The sequence below is a fragment of the Palaemon carinicauda genome, chromosome 29 (genome assembly GCF_036898095.1).
Source record: "Palaemon carinicauda isolate YSFRI2023 chromosome 29, ASM3689809v2, whole genome shotgun sequence".
NCBI lineage: Eukaryota > Metazoa > Arthropoda > Malacostraca > Decapoda > Palaemonidae > Palaemon > Palaemon carinicauda.
In genome coordinates, this window is record NC_090753.1 from 87,719,938 (window position 1) to 87,737,006 (window position 17,069).

The 17,069-nt window shown below is 34.5% G+C and overlaps 1 protein-coding gene across 1 annotated transcript in view; it reads right to left on the reverse strand.

Annotated features, from left to right (window-relative positions):
* LOC137622706 (protein tincar-like) overlaps positions 1–17,069 on the reverse strand; it is a 49,858-nt gene that overhangs the window by 31,895 nt on the left and 894 nt on the right. The window lies entirely within an intron of this gene.

Consider the following 17,069-nt stretch of genomic DNA (forward strand, 5'->3'; position numbering starts at 1 on the left):
GTAACATAAGTAAGAGAAACAAGATAGAATACTGGGCCCGAGTGTACCCTCAAGCAAGAGATCTCTAACCCAAAAGACAGTGGAAGACCATAGTACAGAGGCTATGTCACTACCCAAGACTAGAGAACAATGGTTTGAATTTGGTGTATCCGTCACCCAGAAGAGCTGCTTACCACAGCTAAAGAGTCTCTTCTACCCCTATCAAGAAGAAAGTAGCTACTGAACAATTACAGTGCAATAGTTAACCTCTTGAGAGAAGAATTGTTTGGTAATCTCAGTGTTGTCTAGTGTATGAGGGAAGAGGAGAATGTGTCAAGAATAGGCCAGACTATTCTGTGTATGTTTTGGCAAAGATGAAATGAGACGTAACCAGAGAGAGGGGGGTCAAATGTACTGTCTGGCCAGTCAAAGGACCAAATAACTCTCTAGTGGTAGTATCTCAACCGGTGGCTGCACTGTAATTGCTCAGTGGTCAATTTCCCCTTGGTAAGAGTAGCAGAGACTCTTTAGCTATGGTAAGCAGCTCTTCTAGGAGACAGACACTCCAAAATCAAACCATTGTTTTCTAGTCTTGGGTAAAGCCATAGCCTCTGTACCATGGTTTTCCATCGTCTTGGGTTAAAGTTCTCTTGTTTGAGGGTGCACTCGGGCAAACTGTTCTATCTTATTTCTCTTCCTCTTGTTTTGTTAAAGTTTTATAGTTTATATCTATATTTTGTGTTACTGTTCTTGAAATATTTAATTTTTCCTTGCTTCCGTTCCTCACTAGGCTATTTTCCCTATTGGAACTCCTAGGCTTATAGCATCCTGCTTTTCCAACTAAGGTTGTAGCTTAGCAAGTAATAATAATAATAATAATAATAATAATAATAATAATAATAATAATAATAGTGTGTCTGAGTGTAACCGAGCGTGTGTATTGTGTGTGTGTTTATGTGTGTATATGTATGCGTGTACGAGAGTGAAAACCATAGGAGAGTGTGGTGTGGGGGTGGGACTATAGTATAACGATCACAGCATGAATCTACATAATCTCTTTATTCCGTTAGTCACAGCGTGGCTTGATTTACGAAAGACATATTACAGTACATAAAAGTAATGTCGTTTATGAACAACCCTGGCTAATGACAGCAATTACAAGACCAACATGCAGTAGATTCGTAATTGAATACGTGATTACTGTTATTTACGGCCACTTTAGGGATCGAGTTTTGTAATCACATAACGGGTTGTTCATTTGGATTTTTTTTCCTGGGGAGATTGTTCAGTTTAGATATAAAGTGACATTTTTAAATGAAGTTCAGGTTCAGGTTAAGGTTCAGGTTCTGGAGTGAGGCATAGCCTTTACAACGGCGCCTCTAAAGTTTATCTTCTTGTACTGTTTTGTCTTTTCTTCCACATTAGGTTTAAAACTTCTTTTTTCTTTTCTATATTTGTTTCACTAAATAAAAATAATCCTACTATTTGCTTTAGGTCTTCGTCGTATGGTTGTTGTAGCTCAATTACTTCATTCCTTTCTTTTCTATATTCCTGGCAAAATAACAAAAAATGTATCAAATCTCCCTCCTCATTTTCATAAAAATTACAGTTTACATTCCCTCCATTGTGTCTATTTACAATATTTAGTTTTAACGTATTAGTTCTTGCTCTAAAAAATATCACTGAAGCAAATGTATTGTCATAAAGTAACTCTTCTTTAATTTCTTTCTTCCACGTTCTATATATTTCTAAGCTCACTTTACTTTCTATTTCTTCTTTCTACTTTTCAGTATCCCACTTTCTGGTTTCAGTTTTTATTTCTGCCTTGTTCATTCTTCTTATTTGCCTTATGCCTAAACTTAATTCTTCCAAATACTTTGCAGGTTGTTTCCACCATCTTCCTTCTTTTTCTTGAATATCCTGGATAATTATTTTCAGTATTTCCTTCTTTCCATTCAGGATACGATTTAAGTACTGCAGCTTCCCATCCATCACCCTTGCTTTCATAGAAGATGCACCTATCTCCCCTCTTAGAGTATAGTATTAGCTGTGCTTTTAGTGGCACCTAAAATCTTTCTGTATACTCCATTCTCTATTCTTTGTAGTTTCTCTATTTCAGTTTCTGTTAGATTTATAACACTTGTTCCATACAAAATAGATGGTAAAGCAATACTTTTCCAGAACGTTTTTCCTATCATTACTTTATGCAACCTTTCTCTATAACTGAATATGTTAGATTAGCTAATTTTTGTGCCTTTTCTATCATTACCCTTTTCCGAGTTTTAAATGTATTCCTACTATTGTCTAGCTTTATTCCTAAGTATGTCAAACTTTCTACTACTTTGATTCCCTCTATGTTATCTGGCTTTTCTTTCATATTGTAAATCATAATATTACTCTTTTCTTTATTAATTTCTAATCCACATTTTTTACTAGTTTCTACTAATATCTGGATGTTACGCTTTGCAATATGTATATCCTGTGCAATTATTAAGGCATCATCTGCAAAAAAATAATGATTCTATCTTTATTAATTGATTTTTGAAACCGTTTCCTTCCTCTTCTATTTTCTTCATGACAATATACGTAATCAGTTTAAAAAGTGAAGTTGATCCTGTGCAACCTTGTTTAATTCCACTCGTAACCTCCATTTCTTGTTCTATACCTTCTCCTAAGTCAATGCCCGTAGTATCTCCTTGATAAATATTTGCAATTGCACTTATGATTTTGGTGTTAATTTTATATTCTTTTAAAACTTCTATTAATACCTCCCTTTTTACAGAGTCAAATGCTTTACTAAAGTCTATCGCAGTTACTATTAGGGGTTTCTTGTTACTATAGCTCTCTTCCACACAATACTGTAATATAAAGATATTGTCCTCTATCCTGCCTCCACCTGTAAATCCTGCTTGACATTCATTGTCTTCTTCATTCATTCTTATGTGGTCTTCTATTTCCTCTTTCACCATCATCATGAATATTTTATAAGAAATATTTAATAGAGCTATGGGTCTTAAGTCTTTTGCCATTGGCCTTCTTTTCTTTTCAACCATCTTTGTTCTTGACTTCTTCCACATATTTGGTTTTTCTTTTTCGTCCAACTCATTTTGATAACATTTCTGTAAGGTTTCAAGACATATTTTGCTTTTTCCTAGTGCCTTATATAGTTCGGGTTTTAGGCCATCTGGTCCTGTCGCTTTTTTTGCCTTTAATTTTCCCAGTCAATTCTTTACTTTTTCTGTTGTGATTTTTGGATTTTTCATTGGTTTTATTTTCCCTTTTGTTACCATTACAAGGTCATAATGTTCCCAAAGTATGTCCGGGATATTATATTCATCTATTCTTGTGGTGTCTTCCTGATGCGCTATTTCATTTTCATATTCTATCTGTTTTTCTTCATTCCAAACTGAGTCTATTTCATTTTCATGCTTACAATATATAGTTTTCCAGTACTTGATTAATTCCTCTTTTGTTTCTTCCTTATTTAGCTTATTTCCTTGTTCTCCATAAAGTTGTATAACTTTGCCATGGGCTTTCTGTCTGTTCCTTATTCTATCAATATTCTCCCAGAGTTTTTTTACTTTTATCCATTTTTATTCCTTCTGTTATCTTTTTTTCAAATATAGTAATTTCCTTCTTTATCATTTCTTGCACTTCCTTCTTCTTTTGATCATATCTCTCTTCTAATACATTTTTTACTTCGACATTGGATTCATTTCTTTTCTTTCTGTTTAAATCCTTCCTTACCTTTATGCCTTTTCTTATTTCATCGTTCATCCAGGGATGCTCATGTACCTTTTCTTCATCAAGAACTTTCCTTTTATATACTCTTGCCAAATTTTCTTCTGCAGCCTCTTTTATTATCAGATCCATTCCTTCTATTCTGTCTATTTGTCTATCTCTTACAATTTCCTCTACTCTTGTTGTATATTCTCTTGAACTATTTTCATCTGTCCTAAAGTATTTTACTTCCTCCCATCTTCCTTTATTAATTTTTTTTATTCTGGTCACTCATGAATTCCAGTTCTATAGTGATCAGATTATGATCTGAGATGTCAAAGTTCAATTTTTCATCGTCTATAATCATTTCCCTAAAGTTTTTATACATTTGTTCGTTTACTAGTACGTAGTCTATTACACATTTGTTGCAATCTTTCCCATGTATAAATATCTTTACATCTTAAATCTCCATTCAATAGGACCAACCCATGGTCACTCATCCAATCGAGAATCATTTCCCCGTTCCTGTCTAAATTCTGGTAACCTAAATGCCCGCTGAGAAAAAAAAAAAATCAGACAACGAACGCACCTGGGCGAGGCGCTCTGGATAACTTAGAGCAACAATGAATGTTACTCGATTGCTTGTTTTGAATAAGTATAGGCAAAATGCATCAATGTGCTTCATAATATTTAGAAAATTAAAAAATCGAATGAATCATAATACATTTAAAGAAAGTTCTGATATCTTATTTCATTTCAGACAACAATGAATTCACCTCGACTAGGTGGTGGGTCCTCTCAGGATCCTTTAATTTAAAGCAACAATGAACGCCTTTCGACTGATCATCTTAAACCAGTATATATTTCATAATATATAGAAAATGAAAAAACAATTGAATCATAATACATTTGAAGAAAGTTCTGATATTTTTATCTTATTGCAGACTACAATGAAGGCACCTCGGCTAGGTGGCGGGTCCTCTCAGGATCTTTTAAAGCAACAATGAACGCCCTTTGATTGATCATCTTAAACCAGTATATTTTTCTTCTTCATTTTTTTTATTGCGATTTTGCCTCTCTCGCGTGATGGCTGATCTCCTTACATAATTCCATTCGTTACTCCGGGTGACAGCTGGAGATTACTTGGAAGTATGCATCCAATCCTATCGCTTGGCCCTTGAAGTGATTCTAAACGATAATTTGAGGGTGTGAACAATCTCTCTCTCTCTCTCTCTCTCTCTCTCTCTCTCTCTCTCTCTCTCTCTCTCTCTCTCTCTCTCTCTCTCTCTCATTATTATTATTATTATTATTATTACTAGCTAAACTACAACCCTAGTTGGAAAAGCTAGATGCTATAAGCCCAAGAAAGCTCCAACAGGGAAAAGTAGCCTAGTGAGGAAAGTAAACAAGGAAAAATAAGATATTTAAAAAACAACACTACCAAAATAAGTATTTCCTATATAAACTATAAAAACTTTAACAAAACTAGAGGAAGAGAAATAAGACAGAATAGTGTGCCCGAGTGTACCCTCAAGCAAGAGAACTCTAACCCAAGACAGTGGAAGACCATGGTACAGAGGCTATGGCACTACCCAAGACTACAGAACAATGGTTTGATTTTGGAGTGTCCTTCTCCTAGAAGAGCTGCTTACTATTTGAATGCATGCATGTAAAGTAGACCTATGTATGAATGCATTGTTATTATTATTATTATTAGTAGTAGTAGTAGTAGTAGTAGTAGTAGTAGTAATAATATAGCTACAACCCTAGTTACAGGCAGGATGCTAGTTCATAAACCCAAGGACTCCAGCAAGGACAAATAGCCGAGTGAGGAAAGGAAATAAGGAAACAAATAAGCTACATTGGAAGCAATGAATAAATAATATATAATATCTCAAGCTCAGTAACAACGTCAAAATAGTTATGTCGTATATAAACTACGAAGACAGACTCTCGTCATACTGTTCAACATTAAAACATTCGCTCCAACTTTGAACTTCTAAAGTTCCACCGATTCAACTGCCTGCTTAGGAAGATTATTCCACAATCTGATCACAGCTGGAATAAAACTTCAAGATTACTGCATAGTACTGAGTCTTATGGTGGAGAAGGCAAGACTGTTGGGATTAACTGGATAAATATAGCGTACATGAATGTACAATCTGAAAGAACTGATAGACGATGCTTGAATCTGTAGTCCCACTTTGTTCGTCTGAGATGAATATCGTAGAGTAGTCCCACTTTGTTCGTCTGAGATGAATATCGTAGAAAGGGACCTTATAACAAAGTTATAGAAGGTGAACAACCAAATTGATAGATGAACAAAAAGAACAAATTGTAAAATGCAATAAAACACTCTTTAGTCTCATCCACAGTGTGCCACTAACGGAATTCTATATGTGATACCGATCCAGCACTGTGTAAATATGTACAGTTTATACCAGTACAGTGAGCCACTGTACTTCTGTAAACACTAGAGTGTATGTATGTATGTATGTATTTATATTATTATGTATGTATGCTTAAGTACATCATCTTTACGTTATATCCACCGCTTAATCCGAACCATTTTATAGTGATGAGACTAATTTATTTCAACTTTTCACATTTATGAAATGTCTTGATAAAAGTATAGATAATTTCTAATTTGTTTTCTTTTTCTTTCTTTTGTTTCATTGTTGTTTTAACTTTCTTCTCTTAATATTTCTTTATTTTTGCAGTCCGTTATAATTTATTATTATTATTATTATTATTATTATTATTATTATTATTATTATTATTATTATTATTATTATTATTATTATAAGTTTCACCTTAAATCAGCTACACTTATCTGTGAGAAAAAGCTCTCTCTCTCTCTCTCTCTCTCTCTCTCTCTCTCTCTCTCTCTCTCTCTCTCTCTCTCTCTCTCTACACGCAACCCGTTAAAATTACGACCAAAACTTTAGATAGATATACACGCATCCCCCTTCTCACCAGGGTACGACTAATCCCTCTCTCCCCTCCCCAGTGAAGGGGAGCTAAGCGTTACTATATATATATATATATATATATATATATATATATACATATAAATATATATATATATGTATATATATATATATATATATATATATATATATATATATATATATATATATATATATATATATATACACAGGTACAGTATACATTGGCGTGTGTGTATGCCTGTATACATAAAGATACAGAGACTAACACCTTTAGACCGAGTAGCGTAAACCAAAGACAGATCGGTAGACTAAGTCTTCCCTAAAATCCCTTGGGTTCATCTGAGGCTTTTGTCTTCCCTCCTCAATTTTCCTCCTATCGAGAGAGGAAGATAAGAAAGGAAGACAAGATTCCCTTTCCTGAGACGTTTTCTGTTTTAGAATTTTGGCTGTTGTAATGTTTTTATCTTCGAATTTTGTCTGATTTTAGATTTTGTTGGAAATATTTGATGTTTTAATTAGTTTATTTACTGTTGGTGTTAGAATATTTTTTTCCTTGTTTCCTTTCTTCACTGGGCTATTTTCCCTGTTGGGTCCCCGGGGCTTATAGCATCCTGCTTTTCCAACTAGGGTTGTAGCTTAGCTAGTAATAATGATAATGATAATATATATATATGAGTATATATATATATATATATATATATATATATATATGTATGTATGTATGTATGTATGTATGTGTGTGTTAAATACATCGGTTAGACACATTATCAAAATATAAAACTATATACATCACCTCCTCGATTATTATCAACAAGAAAAATAAGATAAATTAATAGAGGAACCTAAAAAAAAACTACCTCAACCAAAAGGAAAAAATTAAAAAGAAAAAAAAATGACGTAATTTCCTTGAAGAGGAAACCTTAATGTGTTGAGACTCCCATTCCTAAATATAATTAGGTTCCTTTGAGGAATAAAAATGGGATTATATGGCTCTCTCTCTCTCTCTCTCTCTCTCTCTCTCTCTCTCTCTCTCTCTCTCTCTCTCTCTCTCAAAGGGTGGATAGGCTTGCTGTCGTAGGCTTTCCTTTATAGGCCTATAGGCTTAGTCATATTCGTGTCCTTGATCGTGATTTTTTGAGAAAATAAGCTTTTGAGGTAGGGAGTTAGGTTGTTCCCTTTATCTGATTTTTATATTTTTTTGCTTTTATTCTTTAGTTTTTTTGTATTCTCTCTCTCTCTCTCTCTCTCTCTCTCTCTCTCTCTCTCTCTCTCTCTCTCTCTCTCTCTCTCTCACACACACACACACACACACACACACACACACACACATATATATATATATATATATATATATATATATATATATATATATATATATATATATGTATATATATATATACATATTGTTGCTCAGTTGTTGGGTACTGGGTTTGCATCTGCACGGTCCGTGGTTATATCCCGGCTGTGCTGTGAAAGGGCTCAGAACTAACAACCTCTTCTTTAGATACCATATCAGTTATAGATAAGTCACTAAAAAGTAAGCATTCTCTATATATTAAAAAGTGGCACACACACATAGCTATGAAAAAATATAGTAATGAAAAACGATTAATTTATTTATATAGATAGATAACTGTAATAATTGATGAATAACTAATAACACGATTGCGCTTAACAAATTGCCTATCTTCTTTAAGTTATCATGATTCATCTTCAGAGGTGACATCTAATTTGGTCGTTCTCAAAGCTTATAAATTATATTTTAAATTTTCACCATTTTCTTAAATTTTGTATAGCGATGAGACTAGGCTATCCTCTTTGCGTTGACTCAACGCTGATTCTCTGTGAGGAGACGAGAAGATTACACATGTTTACTTTAGGGATGTATGTTTACACATGTTTGCAATTGTGGGGAGGGTGTAAACACATACACATGCATATATATATATAGAGCAGGTCTAGGCTGACTACTGGATTTTATCTGAACCGGTTCTAAAAAAGATGTTAGTAAACACACGTACACATACATATGTGTAAAGTAGGAATAGGCTAGCCAATTTGACATATATATTAATCATAAAAGTTATAATTAGTATTTTCCAACAATAAATTCTAATTTATGTCAAAAAACAATCGAGGAAGATATGTAAAAGAAAAAAAAACATACACATGCATATGTATAAAGCAGGACTAGGCTGACTACCGGTTTTTATTTGTACTGGTTTTAAAGTAGTAGCCAATATGACATAGGTCTAGATTAATTATAAAAAGTGATAAATATTTACTAACAATAACTTTTAATTTATGTCAAAAAGAGGCTTCGGTTGAAGCAGTCATTACCTAAATGGTGGTTTATCACCGGGAAAAGCGTAAAAGAGTACAGTAGCATCGGTGTTTGAAATTCAGAAATGCTTCTCTCTGACCAATTCGAACATTCTGTCAGTCACTTTGAGCGAGATTTAACGTCTACGTTTGAAGCTATCCCAGTACGAAACGAACATTATTATTATTATTATTATTATTATTATTATTATTATTATTATTATTATTATTATTATTATAGGAAAAGCAGCCTATTGGGTTAAAAATTATTCAGATATCTTTCCATTACCTTTTTAAATATTAGGAAGACTAAATCACATATACCCAGTTCATTACTATCTAAATACGGTTCTTCAATATCTTAAAATTTGTCTAAAAACATTTAGAAATATGAAGTTTTTGACATGCGGCTCATTTCTGATTTGTATTGTAAATGAAACTTTAGGCCTATAAATAGTTCATCAACTAATCATCAATTTCAATGTTGTTCTGAGGTAATCGTATAGTCATTTTATAATGTTTAAAGTTTATATTCCGTTAGTAAAATTTAAAATTGCATTAGGACAATAAACCCATCATAGATAACTTATTGAGAACATATATTGAAAATAAAATTTCTATATAAAAATAATGTTATCCCTATAATAAAATGCTCATAAGAGTAGCAAAATATCAAAACAAAAACTATCATTGAAAATCTAATAAATAAAAGAGCTTTAGTCACATACGCTTTGACAGTTTTCGCATATGCTAAAATAGCATCATTTTGGTTCAAAGAAAAGGAAAACAAAAAACATCTGCAATGTAAACAAACTGGATTTAAACATCTAAGGCCACATGATCAACGACTATCTACTGAAAGCCTTTTCATCTCTCAAATCGGAAATCAATATCATATAAACTATTTAGTAAATAAAGCCGGTGTCAACAATGCTTCGTACGCCTGGCAAGTGCTATATCTCCCCCTCCCCCCTTCCCACCCTTTATGTTTTGGCTAGAGAGAGAGAGAGAGAGAGAGAGAGAGAGAGAGAGAGAGAGAGAGAGAGAGAGAGAGAGAGAGAGAGTCGTCCTAGAGCGTCCCTTGGACTCGGCTACTCCTCCCGCCCCTTTTCCTATCCCTCCCCCCCCCCCTCCCCTCTATCACCCCCTCCCCCCCCCCCCCATCAGTCTGAGAGACTCAGAGACAGAGACTCAGACTCTCAGAGAGTCACTCAGTCAGTAGTACGGTGACCGCGATCATGAGTGGAGGTGTTCTCTAGCGCTCCGCTTCGGCCGAGTGAATGGATAATTGATTCTTTGAATTTCCAAGTGAAACTCCCTTTATACGGACGGTATGTGGTGATAGCTGTTAGTGCTACCGACGCTAAATTTACCTGGATTTATCTAGTCTTCTGTAGTCATTAAAGTAAGTACAGTAGCTGTTTTTATTCGGTAGTTAAACTCGTTACAACCTCCTTTATCTAATGTTTACTTTGTTCTTAGACACGGTTTTGTGGTTTGTCTCGTGTTGTAATTGTGAGCGGATTTAACGTGTTTTGATGGTACTGATTTTATCGGTTAGATTTTTTCTGCTGTGAGATAGGACAGGGATTAAATATGAATCTGTAGATGTGTAATCTACAACCTAGAATTAGCGAGGATTTAATTTATGGAGTTATCTAGGTGTTTACATTTTTTTCTAGAGGAAAGATTTCAATGGATTTAGAGGTTTATAGCCTAGACAGCGTCTTGCTTCATCAAACATTTTTACCATAATTATGACTTAGCATCAGCCGAATAGGCCTAGGTTATGCGTTGAATCAAGATAAGCAAATTGATTTTATTATTCTAGGGTCTATATGGTAGGCCTATATGTAAATTTATCATCGGTGTTAATTTATAAGGATTATTGTTTTCAAGACATTAGTAAGTTGTGTGTGTGTGTCAACATGTTATCTAAATAACTTGTTCATGATATTTGTAATTCCTTGGCTGTTTATTCTATAGGCCTAGTGCCGTGTGTCAACAAATCCAATTTGAAATATTCCTGTTGCATTTTTTCACTATTTATCAATGCCAGCATTATCATCAGCCGTTGCCAGTGCACTGCAGAACAAAGGCCTCAGAGATGATCTTCCACTCATTTCTGTTTATGGTCTTTCTTTTCTAGTCTATATCAGAAAATTTTCGTAGCTTGTTAATCCATCGTCTTCTCTTACTTTTGATTTTTTTGCAATCTTTAGGGACCCATTTTGTTATTCTCTTTGTCCATCTATTATATGTCATTCGCATCATATATCCAGTCCATTTCTTCTTCTTTATACATATATATATATATATATATATATATATATATATATATATATATATATATATATATATATCTATATATATACATATGTATGTGTGTGTGTTCTACCGTAGACCATTTCTTTTAACGGTCGGTTGACTTCAAGTAAACGCCTGCCACACCATGCAGAGCTGCAAGGATGCTATTTGTGTTATTATTATTATTACAAGCTAAGCTACAACCCTAGTTGGAAAAGCAGGATGCTATAAGCCCAAGGCCTCCAAAAGGAGAAAATAACGTAGTGAGAAAAGAATATATAAACTATAAAATAAGTAATGAGCTATTATATATATATATATATATATATATATATATATATATATATATATATATATATATGTGTGTGTGTGTTTGTGTTCTATGCTTTTACCGACTTCCTGTAGGAGTTAACCTGCCATTGTCTTTATCTTAACGAGAGGAGACTCGCATGCCATTTAAGGGTAATTTCTTCCCACTAAGAGGTTTATGATTATCCCCTAATTAGTGGGTTCCCTCTTTTAAGATGTAGTAAATCTGCGTTCCAAACCATTGGCACATCGTAAAGCAGCATTGCCTAGGTCGAGAGATAGGCCCATCCGCCATTTTGATAGGATTTCCTATCACAAGGAGTTCACAACCCTCAACTAGACACTATTCCATTTTAGAATAGGTGAGATATATGTGTGTATATATGTATATATATGTATATACATTATATATACACTATATGTACATGTATATATATATATATATTTTATATATGTATATATATATATATATATATATATATATATATATATATATATATATATATATATATATATATATGTATATAAACTATGAAAAAGACAGTGTAACATAAAATGAAGTTATATAAATATAACGTGATATATGCTAGTAGACAAGACACACACACACACACATATATATATATATATATATATATATATATATATATATATATATATATATATATATATATATTGTGTGTGTGTATTGTCTACTAGCATATATCACGTTATATTTATATAACTTCATTTTATGTTACACTGTCTTTTTCATCCTTTTTTTTTTTTTGTCTTGTGGCTTTGATATGCACCGGTTACTGGTATAAGGTGCAGCTGACATTTTACAGCCTCTACGCAGTAACAAAAGTCTACGGGAAGCACATTCATATTTCACTTCGTGGGTTTTTTTTTTCCTAGTTAGCTAGAAATCTATGCTGAGTTACAATGGGTCTTTTTAAACCGTCATTATTACCAATATCACATCAAGACTAATTTATTCTTATTAAAAAAATCATAAGAGACGTTTCCAGTATATGAATAATGTAACGTTCTATAGATTACTGAAATCCCATAGTCTCATCAAACGTTTGATATCTGTATCTCGGGGTTTATATCTAAACAGAACACCAAAGCTATTCTACTTAAAATAGTGTCTGTGAATGGAACGAAATATAATATACCAGGAATTAGTGTAGAGTTATCTCGAATGTATTATCATATTAAATTGATTTTATCCAAATCGTGTCTAGTTCTAAGCTTCGATGCACGAATGTGTTACGCTGACTAGGTTGGAGGCGTCTATCAGTCTAGGGCGGATCCAGAGGTGAGACTAAGAAAAAAGGTTGAGTTCTCATGGAATTTCTCTCTCTCTCTCTCTCTCTCCTCACTGGACTATTTTTCCTTGTTGGAGCCCTTGGACTTATAGCATCTTGCTTTTCAAACTAGGGTTGTAGCTATGCTTATAACAATAACGGCTGTGTAGAATTTTTACAAACCACATTAGATTATAATTGTAATCGTAATTCTTACGAGCTATAATAATTGCACGACGAAATACATAAAATTTTGGTTAGGCCTATTTTTTAATCATTAGATAAATATAAGTTTGGTTAGACATTCCTGAAGAGTTCAATGTATATTACAAGTATTCATTTAACGCCAGATTATATATAAATTTGGACTAGATCTACCATGTACTTTTAATAAGTAATAGTTGCATCGTGCTCAATCTCTCTCTCTCTCTCTCTCTCTCTCTCTCTCTCTCTCTCTCTCTCGACGGTCCATTACTATGCATTGCTACATTTGCACGGTGTATTTTAGAACTGCCACCCTCCCATTACACCCAACATGCAACATTAGATATTACTATATCGTAATACGCCACGGTTGCTAACCCTGATATCCCACGCCAATAATTGTATGGTTTCCCCATGCCATTCGTCTCCCTTCTTTTAATCGACTCCCCTACCCATCCTTGGCTAATGACACTTAATGGTACCCTTGTTATTCATCTCGTATAATGAAGCTTTTACTGTATGTGGCTATTAGGTGAGGCGATATTCTCTTATTCTGGCTGAGGACAACTTGGTCTATGTGCCATTGTAGTTAGAGGGAGACAGTTTCCTAGTAAAAGACATCATTGTGTATTACAGTACTGACAAAGGCATATAAAGACAGAGTCTGAGTGCTGAAGTATTGTGACAAAGCCAAAACGAATCTGTGTCCTAAATGCAGTGACAAAGACTATCTGTGAACCAGCGTAGCGGGAAGAGTAGCGAAGTCTGTGTATGCACATGCATCGGCGAAGACTATGCACAGCGGTTGGCTTGAGATATATAAATGCAAATAGCCATTGGAGTCAAGATACATATAGAAATGGCCATTAGAGTCAATGCCGCTTGTTTACTTCTGTTGGAAGGCCTGGCTGATGTGTGGTTTTTTCCACCCTTTTAAATTGGCCTATTGGCGAAGCTGGTGCGTTGTGTATTGTGTGTTGAACTCAAGTGCACAGCTGCTCTTGTTGGTAATCGCCTCTCTCTCTCTCTCTCTCTCTCTCTCTCTCTCAACAGTTGTGTTTCCAGTACAGTATATACCACATTCGAAATAGTTGTCTCACTTTTTCTCTCTCTCAACAATTGTGTTACGAGTGCAGTATATACCACATCAGAAATAGTTGTGCGCTCTCTCTCTCTCCCTCTCTCTTAACAGTTGTGTTACTAGTGTAGTATACTGTATACCACATTCGAAATGGTTGTGCTCTCTCTCTCTCTCTCTCTCTCTCTCTCTCTCTCTCTCTCTCTCTCTCTCTCTCTCTCTCTCTCTCTTGCACATAGACAGACAGAAGATAATAACCCAGTGGTTATCAGTCGGGCGTCCCTTCATAAAGCCTCCTTATCGGTGTTTTAGTGTCCCTCCAACGAGTCTTTACAATGCCAGTTAGAGCCATATGCTTCCCCGCTTCAACGGCCTACGGCATGGTTTCAGTCTCCTGCAGCTGTTGGGTACAGAAATTATTATTAATAATAATTTCTCTTGTTTATGACGTGGTAATTGATTGGGGGTTGAAAAGTATAGTGTAATCAATAGTTTACATGTTAGTCTCTCTCTCTCTCTCTCTCTCTCTCTCTCTCTCTGAAATCTCAGTTACTCCAAATTAACCATTGGATCTATGTGTTGAGCCTTATATATTTAGATTTAAGTATAAAGCATTGAAATCTATCCATAACTCTCTCTCTCTCTCTCTCTCTCTCTCTCTCTCTCTCAACTCCTAGGCCTACTATGATATTTGATAAAAAAAGATAGTGATTAAGTTAATAGAATATTGAAAGGTGGTTAGACCTATCTCATGATAATTGAATAATACTCCCCTATATGTCAAAGAGCAAGTATTCGATATACTGTATATATATATATATATATATATATTAAATTTCTTTCCTGACGTGCTGAGTGGGGAGAGGAGGCGAAGAGGGAGTACCCCTCTAGGTTCACTCGGAAACCACAATCTCCCACAAATTGTCGAGCCAGCGGGTTGTAGTTAGGAAAAGGGGCAGAGGGTGAGAAGGGTTGAATCTGTTTGTGCATATTTAAATATTTATTCGCCCTTTTTGACGGGTCGCGTATACTAGTTATATGGTAAGCAGCTCTTCTAGCGGGGATCTCCAAAATCAAACCATTGTTCTCTAGTCTTGGGTAGTGCCATAGCCTCTGTACCATGGTCTTCCACTGTTTTGGGTTAGAGTTCTCTTACTTGAGGGTACACTCGGGACGCTATTCTATCTTGTTCGTTTTCCTCTTGTTTTGTTATTTTTTTATAGTTTATATAGGAGATATTTATTTTAATGTTACTGTTCTCTAAATATTCTATTTTTCCTCGTTTCCTTTCCTCACTGGGCTATTTTCCCTGTTGGAGCCCCTGGGCTTATAGCATCCTCCTTTTCCAACTAAGGGTTGTAGCTTAGCAAGTAATAATAATAATAAAAGGAAAAGCAGTCTATTGTAGTTATAAACCAAGACGAAACACTTGAGACGATTTGCTATGCATTTTAAACTCAAGTATTCTCTCTCTCTCTCTCTCTCTCTCTCTCAGCTTCTTTGCCTACTTGTTCGTTTTTAATTTCCATATTGCTGGCTCATATTGCTCTCTCTCTCTCTCTCTCTCTCTCTCTCTCTCTGTCTCCTTGAGGAAGTCTCCCATTAGAGAGAGTTTTGTATCCCGATGCGTCCCCATCCACGCCGTATAGGATCTGATTGATCCGATGGGTGCGATCTCCCCAGGATCCATTATCCCAGGGACTTCTCTGACTGATTCCTTCCCACGCTCATGGACTTCCCTTTTCAAGGGGGCGGTTTCGTGAATACATTTGTGTGTATGTATATATATGTATATATAATTTATTATTATTAATTGCCAAGCTACAACAATAGTTGAAAAGCAGGATACCATAAGCCCAGGGGCCCTTACATGAAAAATAGCCCAGTGAGGAAAGGAAACGAGGAAAAAATAGAATATTTTAAGAACAGTAACAACATTAACAAATATATTTCCTATATAAACAATAAAAACTTTAACAAAACAAGAAGAAAAGGTGTATATATATATATATATATATATATAATAAAAAGGCAAGTGCCTGGCTATATATATATATATATATATACTGTACATACAGTATATGTATTTCTTTCTTGTCACACTGAATGACATTGCCAGACGTATTGCTACACGTTCTCTTCCTGTCTCTTGGGTGAGGGGTAGAGGGAGTGGTCATTCCCTGGTGAGAGGGGGGTACCCCCAGAGGGAAGGGGGTGGGCAGGGTTGAATTTTTGTGTGTGTGTGTGTGTGTACATATCCTTCTTGTATATTTACCTGTTTCTTTGACGGGTCGCGCCCGCCTATTGTATATATATATATACTGTATATATATATATATATATATACATAGATAGATAGATATAGCATGAGCCCTAACTACTCCACTGCATGACAAAGGCCTAAGTCGTGTCGTTCCACTCTCGTCTGTTTATTGTCTTTCCATGACAGTCTATACCCGCAAATTTTCTTAGCTCGTCAATCCATCTCCTTTCTTTCTTCTCCTACTTCTTTTACAATTAAAATGTGTGTATATATATATATATATATATGTGTGTGTGTGTGTGTGTGCATGTTATACTGTATAAGTCATAATCATCAGCCATTGTTGTGTATAATTTATTTGTTTATATAGAATCTGACTGTCGTTTGGTTTTATGTTTATTGTTGTTTATTTAAGTCAATTACTTGATACCATTTATATTTCAGTATATTATCTTGTTCCTGGTATTTGTCAAAATTAGTTTTTTTTTTTCATAATTTGTCACGGATTCAAATGATTCATTATCAAATGAATTTGTCTGACTTAATTTTAATCGAGAGATATATGAGAGTGAGGAGAAATTGGAATTACAAATTGAAACGAATTATTTCATAAAACTTTAGTGCGAGATTTTTTAGGTATATAT